General features: G+C 48.0%; 1 pseudogene; it reads right to left on the reverse strand.

The window, feature by feature from the left end:
• Window positions 1-12482: 12482 nt before the first annotated feature.
• LOC116584080 lies at window positions 12483-13234 on the reverse strand (annotated as a pseudogene).
• Between the last annotated feature and the right edge of the window lie 2887 nt (window positions 13235-16121).

Below are 16121 nucleotides of genomic sequence, written 5' to 3' on the forward strand. Positions count from 1 at the left end.
GAAATCCCCAACCCCCAAACTCAAGATGCCCAAACTGCACGTTCAGCTCTGTGCCTTCTTTTTTTTTTTTTAAAGATTTTATTTATTTATTCGACAGAGAGAGATCACAGGTAGATAGAGAGGCAGGCAGAGAGAGAGAGGGAAGCAGGCTTCCTCTCTCTGAGCAGAAAACCCGATGCGGGACTCAATCCCAGGACCCCGAGATCATGACCTGAGCCGAAGGCAGCGGCTTAACCCACTGAGCCACCCAGGCGCCCCAGCTCTGTGCCTTCTTAAAACACAGCCATGTGTTAGGGAAAATGGGCCATGAAAACCTACATTAGTCCTCTTTCGGCACAAGCTTCATGCAACTGGATGTGGCAATAAATAATGGCCCACAGTGACTTTGCAGAGCTCTGAGCTCACCCTGAAGTAACAATTGATACTATATTAACCTTAGTACAAGGCAAAAGAGACCTTTGAAAAAGGGCGCTGTGATCAAACCAGCTCCTACGCAAACGGACTTGCCACCGTGAGGTAGGAGGTGTGGAGAACGAAGGTCCCGGCGGGGACGTGGGCGAGAAAGAGCTGGATTCACGTCTCCCTTCAGAGAACTGGAGTAAGCTGGGGTGGGACTGGCCTGTATCGGGGCTCTTGGCCACATTCCTAACGGGGAGTTTGGAGATTTCCAATGTGGAAGATGTACACTTTTCATTTTGTTTTGTGTTAGAGACCCAAGTCTGCAAAGAAGAACCCAGAGCGTGCACTGCAAATTCTGTTTAAACAGGTGTTCACTAATCGCATATAAAATATCTTCTTTGGTTGCTGTCTGTCAAACCAACTCTTACAGTCCTTTCTTCCTTCAAGTATTTTGACGTGGTAACCATGGTCTGGAAGCTGTGCTAAGTGATGGGTTATAAAGATGAATAAGGAGACACATATCCTTACTTCGAAGAGCTGATGATCTGGGGCGTGAGAGAGAGTAAGGACAGACACCGAGCTAATTAGCAGAGGCAGGTGGTGGTGGTGGTGGTGGTGGTGGTGATGATGGTGATGATGGTGGTGATGGTGACGGTGGTGGTGGTGGTGGGGATGTTGGCGATGATGATGGCGGTGGTTGTGGGGGATGGTGGTGCTGGTGCTGGTGGTAGATGGGCTTGAGGATTAGGAAGACTTGGCTGCCCCACTTCACAGCTGTTTGACCTCCAGGAAGATTCACACCTGTTGTTCCTAACTTTCAGAATTAAAGAAAAAGATAATTGTAGAAAACGCTAATTATTAGGTGCTCAATGAATACTAATGCCATACATGGCAATGGTTTTGAGTCTGAAGCCAGTCTAGCTCAGATTGAAATTCCAGCTCTAAACTTACTGGCTATGAGATCATGGGCAAATTATTCAAACCTTTTATGCCTCAGTTTCCTTATCTGTGAAATTTGAATAATAGTAATAATTAAACCAGTCACCTAGAATTACACAGATTAAGTGGATCAACGGATGTAAGTACTTAGACTGGTCCAGCATATAGGAAGCCCTACATACATGCCAACTATTCATGATTTCCTGCAGGGAGCTGTGATGGGCTTTGTAACGATGCTATTAAAAATGTTATGGAGACTCCTCACCCTTAAGGTGTACAAAAAGATATAGTGATATAGAGACAGACAGATATGTAAAAGAGATACTCATATATTTTGCTAAATGGAGAAAAAGAATGTGTTGATAAAGCAGTGAGAAAGAAAACAGAAAGACTGGAAACCAACATACATGACATGAACAGTTTATCTCCAAGTTGGTAAGATTACAGGGAACTAATTCTCTTCTTTTTTCCAAATTGTGTTTTGCAAATTTTAAACAGTTTACAAATTATCAGACAGGTTACTGGTCTAATAATTTTAAACCATTTCTACATGAAGTATAAGAAAGTTTATTAACATTTGCCTTGAGCTGAAATGAAGGAATGATGGGTTCTGTGGGGAAGGATTCCCTGGGGACAGAAACTTGGAGCCAGGCATTAAAGGCGTTAACCAGTAAGGACTTGGAAGACGTGAAGATCAGTAGAGATGAGCACAGGCTCCCAAGAACTGCTGTGACTGTGTGTTATTTGATCATATCGGAAAATCACGCAGAAGTAGTGCATGAGATAACTGAGCTGTTAATCCTCAATGAAGAGGTCACCTCTGGGCCCTGAGTGTCAGAGTCCATCCTTAATTCTCACCTGTTTTCCTGTGTCTGAGGTACCTGGTGGAAACTTGGATGTACCTCCCTCTCTCTGATTGAGAAATGTCATGGAACCCTCTTTCAAAGGTGTCTACAGACAGTTCAGTCTTCTTCGTGATGGACCCCATAGAACAGATGCTAATTACATTTTGTACTATGAGAACCGCATAGACCTCCCTACCACGGAGTAGAGCCAGTGTAAGATCCATCTTACGTATACTCAAAGCTGGGTCTTTCCTAGGACGTTGGTGGGAAGGAACAGTGGGGAATGTCCTACTGTTCCGGCTTTTTGTGCCTCCCTTCAGATCTGCATTAGTACTCTAATAAAATGCAAGAATGCGCTACAGGCAGGGCCAACCAGCCCAGGGTCTCTAGCGGTTATTCCAGTTCTCTTGTGCACCAGCCCACACCATGGTGTGCCACCATGGAAGGCCACATTGAATAGCAATGACTGGCGAGTGTCTCCAATTTACCCAGACGTGTTTCTGAAGAGGAGACTTGGTACCAGGGAGAAAAGCAGTTTCATTCCTCTCTACCTCACGTCTTTCCCTAAACCCTCTGCTTTGCTCTCTGGCTAACTTCAGCAATGTTGACACGACAAAGAGAAGTATTTGCATTGTTTAGTCTGCTTTTAATCATTTCAGTATGGAGACCATCCCTGGCGACCAGGCAACAAACTGTCCGTTCTTGATTTTCTCCTTACTTTTTCTTCTGGGTTTTGGATATGTGGTTTGGCTGGGCCAGGTGCAGCTAGCAACTTCTTGGGAGGTCCAAGGTTTCCCAGAATTTATGATTTACCCAGAGAAAGCCCCTGTGGGGAAACTCCACAGGGGCTTTCTCTGGTTCTGTCTTTGAGGACACTGCAGCGCCCTCCTACTTCTCCTGGGCTGCTCGTGACCTGCTCATTGTGATGACCCTGTCTTCTTTCTTTAGGACAGTCTCCTTGGCCTTCCCCTTTCTAGGCATAAGGAAAAGAGTAAGCTCTGAAGCCACACTCTGGGTTCAATTACCACCTGCTTGCTGTGTAACTTTGGGTAAGTTACTTAGCTACACTGATCCCCCATTGCCTTCTGCTTATGAGACAAGAGTAGTGAAATAAGTTGGCTAGAGAAAGACAAATACTGTATGATCTCACTTATATGTGGAATCTAAAAAAAACCCCTAGCTCATAGATACAGAGAACACACAGATTAGTATTTGTCAGAGGTGGGGGTTGGGGGACGGGTACAATGGGAGAGGGAGGTCAAAGGGTCAACCTTCCAGTTATCAGTGAGTCCTGAGGCTGTAATGTACAATACAGTGATGATAGTGAATAATACGATGTTATGTATTTGAACGTTACTAACAGAGTAGCTCTTAAAAGTGCTCATCACAAGGGGAAAAATAATGTAATTATGTGTGGTGATGCATGTTAACCAAACATAAGGTGGTGATTATTTTGTAACACCTACAAGTGCCAATCATTATGTTGTCTACCTGAAGCTAATATAAGATGTCCTATTATATCTTAATTTTTAAAAAGAGGAGAATAATAATTTAGTAGTGTCAAAGGCCCAAAGAGGGGGTGCCTGGGTGGCTCAGCCAGTTAAGCCTTTGCCTTCAGCTCAGGTCATGATCTCAGGGTCCTGGGATCGAGCCCGGCATTGGGCTCTGTGCTCAACAGGGAGCGGCTTCCTCTTCTCTCTCTCTCTCTGCCTGCCTCTCTGCCTACTTGTGATCTCTGTCAAATAAATAAAATCTTAAAAAAAAAAACAAAACAAAGAGGGACTGGTTAGATCTGTTTTGGAAGATTGGAAGAATTAAATGAGATAACAAAAGTTACCTAACTAAATCACCTACTACAACATTTGAAATACAGTAATGAGTGGAAACTATTTATACCTTTCCCCAATTTCCCATTCTCTTTTGCTATAACAAATACAAGATCTTTTTTGTTTCAAAGGTTTTACTATGAGTAATGGTGGTGAGACCAGTAAAGGACTGCATAGGAACCACGGGGAACTTTCTCAGCTTAACAAATGTCAGCTCGTTCTTGATTCCTCACAGAGATGGAGAACTCAGTTTCCCCTGAATGTTGGCTTTAAGACCTCCAGTTATCTTCTCGCAATCAGCCCCGGAGATCTGGCAGGTGTTGCCTGCACCAGCCCTTCCCGGTGTCCTGGCTCAGTGAGAGTGCACGGTTTTCTTTACCGTCCCCGTGAGTCATGTATACATAGTATTTCATCTTGTCCCCACAACTCCCTGAGATGGGTAACCTTACGTCCATTTACTAGTTAGGAAACTGAGGCTCAGAAAGGTTAAGTGCCCCCTGGAGCACACAGCTAGATCGTTCTGGGGCCCCGAAGCAGGCCGAGTAGCCATGGCTCCCCGTTTGTGTGCTTGATTCTCACTGTGGTGCCTTGAAGCAAGAGGAGCACCAGTCGCAAAGCTCTTTATTTTCCAAGAGGAGAAGCGTCCAGAAACTCCCTTTCCCATGAGCCCTCTGGCTTCACACCCTGAGCAACCGCGACATACACCTGACAGCCGTGAATGCCCGAGTCAAGGTGAGCCCCTCCACGTGCATATGTCCGGAGCAGCAAGTCATCTGGCTCAGGGCTTCAGAGCTCCGGAGTGTGCGAAGGCCGGGCACGGGTGCGGGAGCGCGATGGGAACACCGACCCAGCTTCTCACTGGTATCCAGCTTCCCTGGAACAGTCGGGCTCCCTTCCCCCGTGGCACATGCACGGCAGTGCTCGGCCCATTCAGAGAGGAGGACTTGGCAGCTTCTCAAGGTCAGGTCACCAGCCAGCGCCGTGTGAGCTGAAGCAATGTACAGACGTGCAGGCAACTATCCCGAGGGTCAGTGGGTCTCAGGCTGGAGCCGTGGGGGAGTCCACAGTTTCTGGAGTGGGAGCGGAGCAGGCGTCCAGAGAGGAAGCCCAAGGAACAAGGAGATCACGCAGAGCTCTAGAGGAGGAGCAGCTGTCACCCTTTGTCCCTTAACGCCAATAGCCAGGACATCTGTACTGAGACGGTGGTGAATGAACAACACGTATGGGTGGCCGGCTGAGGACTAGGTGCCGTGCTGCTTGCCCTACAGGGGCCCTTAGGTACAGGGGATTTGGAAAGACCTCATGTATCCTAACTCTTCTAACAACTAGCTTTGAGAAATGGGGAAAAATCATTCCGTTTCTCGGAGTATCTATTTCACCTGTAAAATCGGAATAATAGTACCTATGTCATTCATTGAGCCCATAAAGGTTCATTGAAGACGTATTGTGTGCTAAGCATTATTTGAAAAGCCAAATATATATGAGTAAATGAGAATAAATCAGTATCCCACGAGATAAATAAGTTCTGGTGACGACGATGGTTGCCAAGAGCCAGTCTTGAAAAGTCCCCCTGCAGGAGAAGAGTGTGCAACTATGGATGGTAACAGATGCTGACTACTGTGGTGACCTGTACTTACCACATCATTGTATTGTACACCTTAAACTCATGCAATGTTATATCGCATATATTTATCAATTACATGTATATCAATTACATCTCAATCAAGTTGACAGAAAATTATAAAAAAATGAAATAAATTAGCATCTATTTTTGTGGAACCCACAACTGGTGAATGCAGGCAAATGTGATAAATTACATAAAATGTGTCAGATTTGGCAGTTATTATTTCATGTCTTCCTCACGGCAATCCCATGAAGAGTCTGCCCTTTTCTTATCAACATTATCTACCCTTGTTAATGTTGAAAATATGTCTAGGCAGAACCAAACTAAGAAAAAAATTACTGAGTACTAGATTCACCTTAATTGCACATGGTAAGTGGCCCTAATTAGCTGATGCTTCTGTACAATTAAAGTCCGTTTGAGAATGTGGTGTATTTCATATTCAGAATTAGACTATGTCTTTCATCCACTCATGCCTTCTGTGGGGGAGTATTTGTGGTCCATCATTGTACTTTAGCATCTAGCCCAGTGCATGGCCCCTATTAGGTGATCAATACAGAGTTGTTAATAATACTGAGTACTTATTACATTTTTACCAGGAATTACTTATTCTGGAGATGGCACTGTATCTGATTTTTTTTCTCAGGAATTGTGTGAGGGTCTCTGGAGGAAAACAGTAAATTCTGCAGTAGGAGCTTTAGAAGGCTGCATGGATAGACATGGAGGTGGTGAACAGTGGTAGAAGGTAGTCTTAGATGAAGAGGGTCACCCCACAGCTCCAAAGTAACCCTTCTGACCCTGCTTCTACTCTGAACCCCTCTCTTCTTACTCCAGGATCTTTCTTATAATGGTGGATATTCTCCCAAGACTCTGTCCTTGCTTTTCTTCTATACTAGAAAATGCGTGAATGTTAGAGTCTTTAAATTACAGTTCCAGAACTTACTGGCTGGGTAATTTTGGGAAGTTACTCAACTTTTTTGTCTTTCTTCTTTTCTTTCCTTCCCTCCTCCCTTTCCTTCTCTCTCTCTCTTTCTTTCTTCTTCTTTTTTAAAAAGGTTTTATTTATTTATTTGACAGAGAGAGAGAGAGAGAGAGGGACAGTGAGAGAGGGAACACAAGCCGGGAGAGTGGGAGAGGGAGAAGCAGGATTCCAAGGTGGGGCTCGATCCCAGAACCCTGGAATTATGACCTGAGCCTAAGGCAGACGCTTAACGACTGAGCCACCCAGGTGCCCCTCTTTCTCTCTCTCTCTCTCTCTTTCCTCTTTCTCTTTCATTCTCTCCCTCCCTTTCCTTCCTTCCTTCCTTCCTCTCTTTCTCTCCCTCCCTCCCTCTCTCTCTTTCTTTCTTTCATTCTTTCTTTCTCCCCTTCTTTCCTAAGCAAACTCTATCCCCAGTGTGGGGCTCGAACTCATGACCACAGATCAAGAGTTGCACACTGCACCCGCCCAGTGAGCCAGATGCCCCCACGGGTCCCTCATCTTCACTTCTCAGTTTCTCCTTATGTAAAACTGAGACAATGACAACTTACTGGTCAAGAGGATAAACAAAACAGTGTCCCCCTGAGTACCTAGTGCACTGAATGAAGGGATGGGGAACTAGGAACAGGGATGGGGACCTGGTAGGGTATAACTTGGGGCTGGGAAATAACAGAATGGTACTGGTGCCTCACCCCTACCCCACGATACCGAGCATCGCACACGTGCTGCGGCTGCTACCTCCGCGACGCCCAGCATCGCACACGTGCTGTGGCTCCTTCCTCAGTGACGCCGAGCATCGCACACGTGCCGCGGCTGCTACCTCCGTGACGCCGAGCATCGCACACGTGCCGTGGCTGCTACCCCGCGACGCCGAGCATCGCGCACGTGCCGCGGCTGCTACCTCCGTGACGCCGAGCATCGCACACGTGCCGTGGCTGCTACCCCGCGACGCCGAGCATCGCACACGTGCTGCGGCTGCTACCTCCGTGACGCCGAGCATCGCACACGTGCTGCGGCTGCTACCTCCGCGACGCCCAGCATCGCACACGTGCTGTGGCTCCTTCCTCAGTGACGCCGAGCATCGCACACGTGCCGTGGCTGCTACCCCGCGACGCCGAGCATCGCGCACGTGCCGCGGCTGCTACCTCCGCGACGCCGAGCATCGCACACGTGCCGTGGCTGCTACCCCGCGACGCCCAGCATCGCACACGTGCTGCGGCTGCTACGCATGCCCGTCTGCATCCGGCCCTTATCCGGCGGTCGGGGTTTGCCTTGGCCCACACTAGGGCCGGATGAATGGACGCCTGTGGGTTAAGGCCCCCGGGAGAGCCCCGGACTGCGGAGAGCGGGAGGCAGCAGTTTACACCGCCTCTCGGAGACCTCCAGGGACACGGAGCCCCCGGGGCCCACAGTCCTACCCCGCCGCCCGCGCTCCCCACTGCCCGCCTCCCTGCCTCCGTGTCGCGTCCGCGTTCACCTTCCGGTGCCCCCGGGGCCGGCGTCCTCCTCTCGGGGTCTGTGTCTGGGGGACCCACCTGAGAATAGTCAGGTCGCTCTAGTGGGGGCACAGCTGTGCGAGTGACGTCGTGAGGCTGCTGGGCAGAGAAGCTGAGGGACGGAAGGGGCGGCTGATGCGGGGAGAAGCGACCGGGAGGGCCGGGTCTCCGCGCGGGCGGGCGAGGGAGAAGCACGAGCCGCGGGGCTGCTGAGCCGCGGGGCTGCTGCGCTCCGGGGCACGCGGCGGGACAGGAGCCACGTCCGCAGAACGAGTTTCCTCCCAACGCAGTGTCACTTGGAAACACAAGACGGGAAAGAACGAGAGGGCGGACTAGGACCAGGAGCCGTAAGAGGACGAGAAGCCCGATGAGTGATCTTCTGCCGAGAGTCCAGTCCCGCGTCCCGCGACTTCACGTCCGTTTCCGGGGCGTCTCGGAAAGTCTCGTCTGGGACACGGGGGCTCGCAAGGGGCCGGTCGTTCCAGCAAGACGGGAGCAGGGAAGGCAAACGGAGTCGGTGGACGAAGTAGGATAGATCGTGTGACGCGGGGCAGCTGCCAGGGAAGCCGCAGACAGACGTCCTGGGATGGGCAGGGGCAGGAGGGGTCAGGCTCTCCTGCGAGTGGACAAGAACCTGAGAAGCAGACCTGCTCCGTGAGCCCTGAGTGCGGTTCTGCCGACGCCCGTGGGCCAGAGAGGGAGCTTGGGAGCCCAGGAAACGCGCCTGGTTTCAAGGAATCCGAAAGGTTGACATGGATTTTGAGGTCACTGAAGGAGATGGGCAGGACCTGGGGACAGGTGAAGGGGCATGAGTCAGCCGCGTCTGCGGAGTGCGAACAGATCTGCGAGTCCCCGCGCTGACAAGGGCGCAGGCTTCGTGTGACCAGACGAGAGCGAGGCGGGCGGCGGGAGGGTGAGGAATCCCCGGGGAGAGGAGGGAAGGGCGCTGCACCTCACCCACCAATCCGGGGGGTGGGACAAGGCAAGCCCTTCCTTCTGGAGGAACCCGGAGAGCCATGATTTCAGAGGCGAGCGTGCTGCAGGCCAGGGAAGGAGGAAAGAGATGAAGAATGGGTTCCTGGGGCGCCTGGTGGCTCAGTGGGTTAAAGCCTCTGCCTTCAGCTCAGGTCATGGTCCCGGGGCCCTGGAATCGAGCCCGACATGGGGCTCTCTGCTCAGCAGAGAGGCTGCTTCCCCCTCTCTCTCTGCCTGCCTCTCTACTTGTGATCTCTTGTCAAATAAATAAATAAAATCTTCAAGAAAGAAAGAAAGAAAGAAAAGAAAAGAAAAGAAAAGAAAAGAAAAGAAAAGAAAGAAAGGAAAAGAAAGAAGGAAGGAAAAGAAAGAAAGAAGAGATCGAGGCCCCACAAACACACCACTTCAGCTGCAGTCTAGGGGGCCAAATGCCATCAGGGCGGATTTACCCATTAGACCCAGTAGTCAGTGTCTAGGGCGTGTGAGACTTTTAAGAGCCCATAAAAATACTTAAAATTCTTCTAAAACCAGAAAAAATGAAGAACATTTAGGCTGAATTAAATGTTTTCATATAATAATATACTCCTATTTGCCTGCAGTACAATCCTGGGATACAGATTATTATTTTCTTAACAAGGAAGGATCACATTGAGGCAGGAGTACCCAGGGCCAATGAAAGTCCTAACACAGCTCTGAAAACCTTTGCTGCGGCCGCCTTTGTAATTGCCTTTGGGCCCTGGTGACACTGGTAACTCTGGTGGCCAGAGGCTGGGATGTACCTTAGAAAAGCCTGCTGGATCACAGAGATGGGGAAAGAAGTGCAAAGCCTCACTGTGACCTCTCTGAGGGCTGCGAGTGCACTCATCAGGGGAGATGATGTCATCCCAAATCTAGCTCCAGAGGAGTCCAGAACAGGTAGCTCATAGATTTCCAGTCTCTGGTATCAGAAGACACATGTGAGGGAGGTTGGAATGGGCGCCGGGTACCTGTTCCCCCACACCCACAACACCTGTGTCAGTTCAGCAGGCGTACAGCAGGGCTTCCCCCCACAGCAAAGGAAGGACAGAAGTCCTTGAGATAAAGGAAGTTAAACTTTGCTTGAAAGTTTCAAAACTTTCATGAAAATGAAAGAAACGCAGCTCTACTCTCAAGGAATGACGTCCATGTCTGGCCGGTAGTGATGGTGAGTCTTGGGTTCTGATCCCACTCAAATCCGAGCGGATGTTACCATTAGACTGAACCAGTCGATTTCTCCCTACCCAATGACAATGGCAAAGGAGCCACAGATAAGGGGGTGCAGGGATTTATACTCAAGTAAACAGAACATTTCAGCTTCTTTTGTTGTTTCACCTTTCCTTGGACCTCATTTTCTACCACTGTTCACTTTGCTCATGGTGGTCTAGCAACACAGGATTCCTTGCTGCTCCTAAAACATGTCAAACACTCCCACGCAGGGCCTTTGCACTTGCTATTCCTAGGTAGGAAATAGCCTGACTTACTGTCTCACCTCCTTTCAGTCTCTCTTCAAATGGCCACCTTATAAACAAGGGCCATCGCGAGCGCTCCCTCTCTGCTCTGCTTTCCTACGTAGCACTTGTCACCTTCTGACACGCTTTCTTTGTACATATTCATTTGATTATGATGCATCTTCACCTCCAGAAAGTTAGCTCTATGATGACTAGGACGTTGGTGTATTTATTGCTCTGCCTTTAGCACCTCTAATAGTGTTCAGTGTTCATTAAGTGCTCCCAAGTATTTGTGAGCGAGTGAGTGAGTGAGTGAGTGGAAAATAGGGGCATTAAGGCTTTCCTTTTCCTCCAGCTCAATTCCTTTCAGCTACCGTGGTCATCTTCAAAGTTCTCTGACGATCCTCATTTTGTATTTAGATCAGAACTGAAACTGACAAGAATTACAATCCACAGGTTCTCCGTTTTAGTACCCAAGTTTACAGCTGGACGCTTTCTTGGCAGTTGTGCAATCCTCCATTCTGTATATGAGGGAGACCCAAGACAATGGGCTTGCTGAGGGCTGCCTGGGCCAGAGTTTAGCTCCCCTAATTCAGAGCCCAGAGTATTTTCTGCAGTACACCATACTGACTACTCTTTTAGGATTCCTATTTTCATGTATATTCTAAGAATCATTGTGGAAAAAAATAACTAACACGGGCAATCCTCCCTTTTATTTTTGTTGAGCTTAGAAAATGAGATGGCTCCACATGTCTGGTCATATATGGTTTAGGTATTAGTGTCCTGTACTATGCACGCATCAAAGGGATTGGCTTGTATCCATTCTTCAGCCCCTACTCCCTTTAAAAGATATGATCTTTTGAGAAATAGACCAATCTCACAATGTGTTATTCAAAGTCCTAAAAATAGAAAAAAATAAAAAATAAAAGTCCTAAAAATGCTCATTATGAAAAAGTTTTACCAAATCCTTACCATTCGCCGTGTTCCTATCATCTATTGGCAATATGACATACAACTAGGCAATGTTAGCTCCCTTCAAGTTTGAAACATTCATCACTTTGACAAATAAAAAGTAGTTTCTAGAGTCACCAACCAAGGCATAGCTAAATTCATCTTGTCCTGGGAGATACCAAACACTGAATTTTTTAAAAGAAAATCTAAAAACACCTTGTGCTGAAACTATTATTGCCAGCTAAATGGTTCTGTATACTAGACTCTTTTGACCTTAAAAGAATTCCTATAGTCTTTCCCCTTGTTCTTGGGTCTGTGAAGCTGGCAGTCAGAAAAGCAAGTCATTAATTAGGCTCCACTTCTGTATTTCTTTGCAAATAGATGGTACCTGGAGAGTCTATCCTAAGATTGGAAAGACTTGCAGCAAGTTCTTCTTGGAACAGATTCGCAGTGACATTTGACAGAAAGGCGGAAGGTGTAGACATAGATAGCTAGAGGGCATTTCAGCTGTGTTAAGGCCATCTAGAGCATCAAACCTCACTAGGGAGATTTCTGGAAGGCCTACCAGCTGGCAGTGTAAGAGGGACAAAGTCTGACCAGGGGGTGAGAGGAGGTGTCCTCTCATCACTAACCCAAAGAAGAATGGCACCAAATAAAGCTCTTTGGAGACAGTGAACATGCAACTAAATTCTAGTAAAGTGATTTCTTGCTTGTTTTCTCAGGGGGGTGGGCGTTGTTTGAGGGTTTGGGAGCCAGATCTATTGTTACAGACAATGCCATTCTGCAGGAAATAGCTGTAACCGCACTTTCTTCCGCTCCCCGTCAAGACTGTATGGGAAGACAATTGAATGAGAATTCTTCATTGTAGTATATGTTGTTTATTTTTCTTTAAAAAAGCAAAAAACAAAGCTGTTAGGGCTTATTCACAGACAGCTAGTCTGTCTTCTCCCTGCCCGCTACCATGCCCCCTTCTACACCCCCAGGGTCAGGGCAGAGCTTCTCTGGCCTCAGCAGTAACGGCCTGGGAGGAGGGGTCCGCCAAGAGAGCTGGCAGCCCATGGCGAGCCTCCTGCGGGGCCCGAGGGGCCAGCCGGCCCGGCCCTTCCTTCGGCAGGTGTCCCAGCGCGTGACCTCCGGCCTGAGATGGGCTTTGATATCCCCGACGGTCACGTAGCCGTCCCTCCCTGCTAGCTGCAGCTCCATGGGGCGGTCGGCACTGAGCTCAGCTGGCGCCAACTGAAGGCGGGGGCACCTGCGCCAGTGCCAGGTGCCTCTAGTTTCTTCATGGCCCTGATCAAACAGTCATGGCTGACATCCTGGGCGAATCGGCCCCTTCCCTTGGACGCGTCTTGCCGTAGTCCCTCCAGAGTGAATAGGCCTCCCTTCCTGGGCGTTGGGGCCACACACACGTCCATCTTCTGGATCCCCAGGTCGCAACAGAAAGCTCCCTCAGCCCCCACCGCAGACCAAAATCCTCTTCCGGAGGGGAGCCGACCCACGCAAGGGTGACACATGTGTCCGGGAACTACACCGGGAACTCAGGTTCCTTCCGGATCTCCTGCTTGTGCTTACTGGCAAATGCCTCCAGGTTGGTCTTGAACATGCCCAACTGTGTGGACATCTGGGCCAGCTGGGATTCAGCCAGGAGAGCTCATCGCTCCTTATACTTGGCCTCTGCAAGCTTCTTGGCAATGGGTCCAGCTCCCACCCCGCGGCAATGCAATCCCATACTGGGTCGGCGGGCTACCCTGCTGTGGGGACCCTGGGTCTCCCCATCATTATAGGATATTTTAGTTAAGAACTTTCTGAATGGTAAAGACAGAATCCTACTCAAACTGATTTATTCAAGAGAAGGAATCTATTAGGTGATGTAGCTAAAAATCCAGGGGCCATGTGGGCTCCAGAGTTGCGGTTCAGAAGGTATTGTTAGGATATGGTTTTTCTTTAGCTCTCAGCTCTGCTTTCCACTTGAAGTAAATGAGTGCAGAAGCTCCAACTTCCTATTGTCTCAGGTTCAAACCTATTGAGAATGAGTGTTCCTATCCCAAAGCCTTAGCAAAGAGGTCATTGAATCTTAAAACCTGTTATGGGCCATGTGTCTTGCCTTTACCCAAACTCGAGCCTAGAGAATATTAGGCTCTCCTTGGCCAAATTTTTCTGGGTTGGGGATGAGAACATCACTAGAACCACTGGCTTGAGAAAGAGGCTAGAGTTCCTAACTAAAAGGGAGTGTTACGAAGAATGCTTACAGCCCCAATGATCAGAAATGTCCACAAAATAGGGAAAAATCAAAAGTTTACTCATATTCAAATTCACTACATTGATTACTGTGACTTTCGACACATTCTACAACTGTAGGGGACAGCAGGGTGTATCGTCAGTGAGGCAGAGGAGGAACAACATTGGGCTGGTAGACAGAGCATAGAACTAGGCTTCAGGAGTGCTGAGTAATCATCTTGTTTTGACCACTAAGTTTTCCATGTGATCATGAGTAATTTATCTTACCTTTCTGGTTCTCAGGCTTTTTTTTTTTTTTTTCATCTGTAAGATCAAAGAAACACCTGCCTGCATTACTTATCTCAATGGGTTATTTTGTGGCTAAAATCAGATGCAAACACTGCAAGATGGGACGGAAGATTGTATCAGCTTATCGAGAGACGCATTTCCATACAAACGTTACATGTTTTGTTTTAGTAAATGAGGGTGAGGTTGATGTGCCTAACAATTTTTACTTCTAAAGGTTATGCGGTTCTTGAATTCCTAATTGCAAAATTGAGGCAAGTTTCTTTTATTGGTTCCAACAACTGAGTCCAAAGTTTAACCAGATAGTCGTCTACTGACATCTTACTAAAAAGGAGCATTTGAAGGGTTAGCATAAGATCTGAGATGTGGGCAATCCATTAACAGATTTTTTTCATTCTTATTTTGCTCCTTCCACTGCTACTTTTGAGGACCTACTAAGTGATGAACAGACTAGATGTGGTTAACACACCCTAGAGTAAAGGCAATACAAAGATATTAAACTAGCAATCACACAAATGGATATAGAATGACAAACTGCTAAGACCTATAAAACATTCTGATGGAGAGGAATGAAAGAAGGAGGCCTCTCTGTCCAAGTGACATTTAATCTGAAACCCAGATGATGAGTAGATTAGTCAGTAGAAAGATTAGTCATTGGAAAGTGGGGGGGGGAGGGATGAATAAGAATCAGGGTGTTCCAGAGGGAGATGCTGGTGTGAAAGTCCCAAGCTAACTACTGTGTTTGTTCACGCAGCCTTCCTATCTTTCCTTTTGGTAACCCAAACCTTTTCTCCCATGGGGACTCATTTCCTGTTGTTTTGATAGATTCTACTAGCTCTCTGACGGAGACCGATCGCGGCACCCTCCTTCCCAGGCAATGGTGATCGGTTCGTCTCAAGCAAGCTAGCTAAGAGGCTCCCTGGAACTTTTCTTTTAGAACATCCGAAGAAACAGAACCATTGAGCTGTGCTACTAGGCTAAGAATGTTTAATAACGTGAGAGTTCGCCCACTAGACAGTGAGAGGGAGCGTAGTCCACACAAGACCACCCTCACTTCTGACACCAAATGTGGTAGTTCCCCAAACTACCTTCGCTTCTGATTATTCACTGGAAGGACCCAAACAATTCACTCAAAGCAGCTACACTCGTGATTACGTTTATCACACGGAAAGAATGCACGTTACAGTCAGCCAAAGGGAAAGGCACATTGACCAGGAGGGGAGCAAACCTGGAGCTCCCGGCTGTCCTCTCCCGGTGCAGTTAGGATAGCTCGGCTCCCTTGGCCTCTATGTGTAACTACACACACACAGTGTCCAGAGATTTTACTGAGGCTTCATCACCTCAGCATGACTGATTGAACTCAGGGCTGATTTCAGTCTCCAGAGGTCAGCAGATGGCACCTGACTCAGAGTCTCCAGGTTGAGTCACCTTGCTGATTTTGCTCAACTCCCCGCCCCGCCCTAACTCATCTTCTTATGGTCTGGTTGGCCGATGGCCCCCAGGCAAACAGAGACTCTCTTATCAAGTATGACCTACCAAGGGCTTAGAGATGACCTCCCAGAAGCTGACAAAAAAGTCCAGACCTCTCTTTCGGTAAGATTAATTTTTCAAAGCACAACTAGACGTCTTTGACAGTGGCCATCCTGCCGGCTGGTGACAGTGCATATTAAGAAGGAATCAAAAACAAGCAGAGCTGAGAAATGAAGCCATGGGGCTTTAAAGTCGTAACCTGGGCTCCTGGAATAAGTCACGCCTGAAGTCAGCGGCTTATTAGGTGCCTCACTTATGTGAGCGACTATATTTCCTTTTCACTTCAGTTTGTTCGAGTTGAGCTTTGTTCTTGCAGTTAGAGAAGTTCTGAGGTAGGAAAGAAACAGCTGCTTTCAAAGATTCAGGAGAAACGCTGAACTACAATGAGCACAGGGAAGGGAGCGCGGGTTCGGGCTGAAGAGTTGCAGGGGCAAGATGGCGCCAGGGTGTGTGTGCTGTGCTGAGGATTAGGGGATTATCCTAAGAGCAGTGGGAATTTTCTGAAGGATTTTTTTTTTCTTTTTTCTTTTTCTTTTTTTCTAGTAACGATTTCTGAAGGACTTTAAAAGGA

The sequence above is a fragment of the Mustela erminea genome, chromosome 2 (genome assembly GCF_009829155.1).
Source record: "Mustela erminea isolate mMusErm1 chromosome 2, mMusErm1.Pri, whole genome shotgun sequence".
In the NCBI taxonomy this organism is placed as follows: Eukaryota; Metazoa; Chordata; class Mammalia; order Carnivora; family Mustelidae; genus Mustela; species Mustela erminea.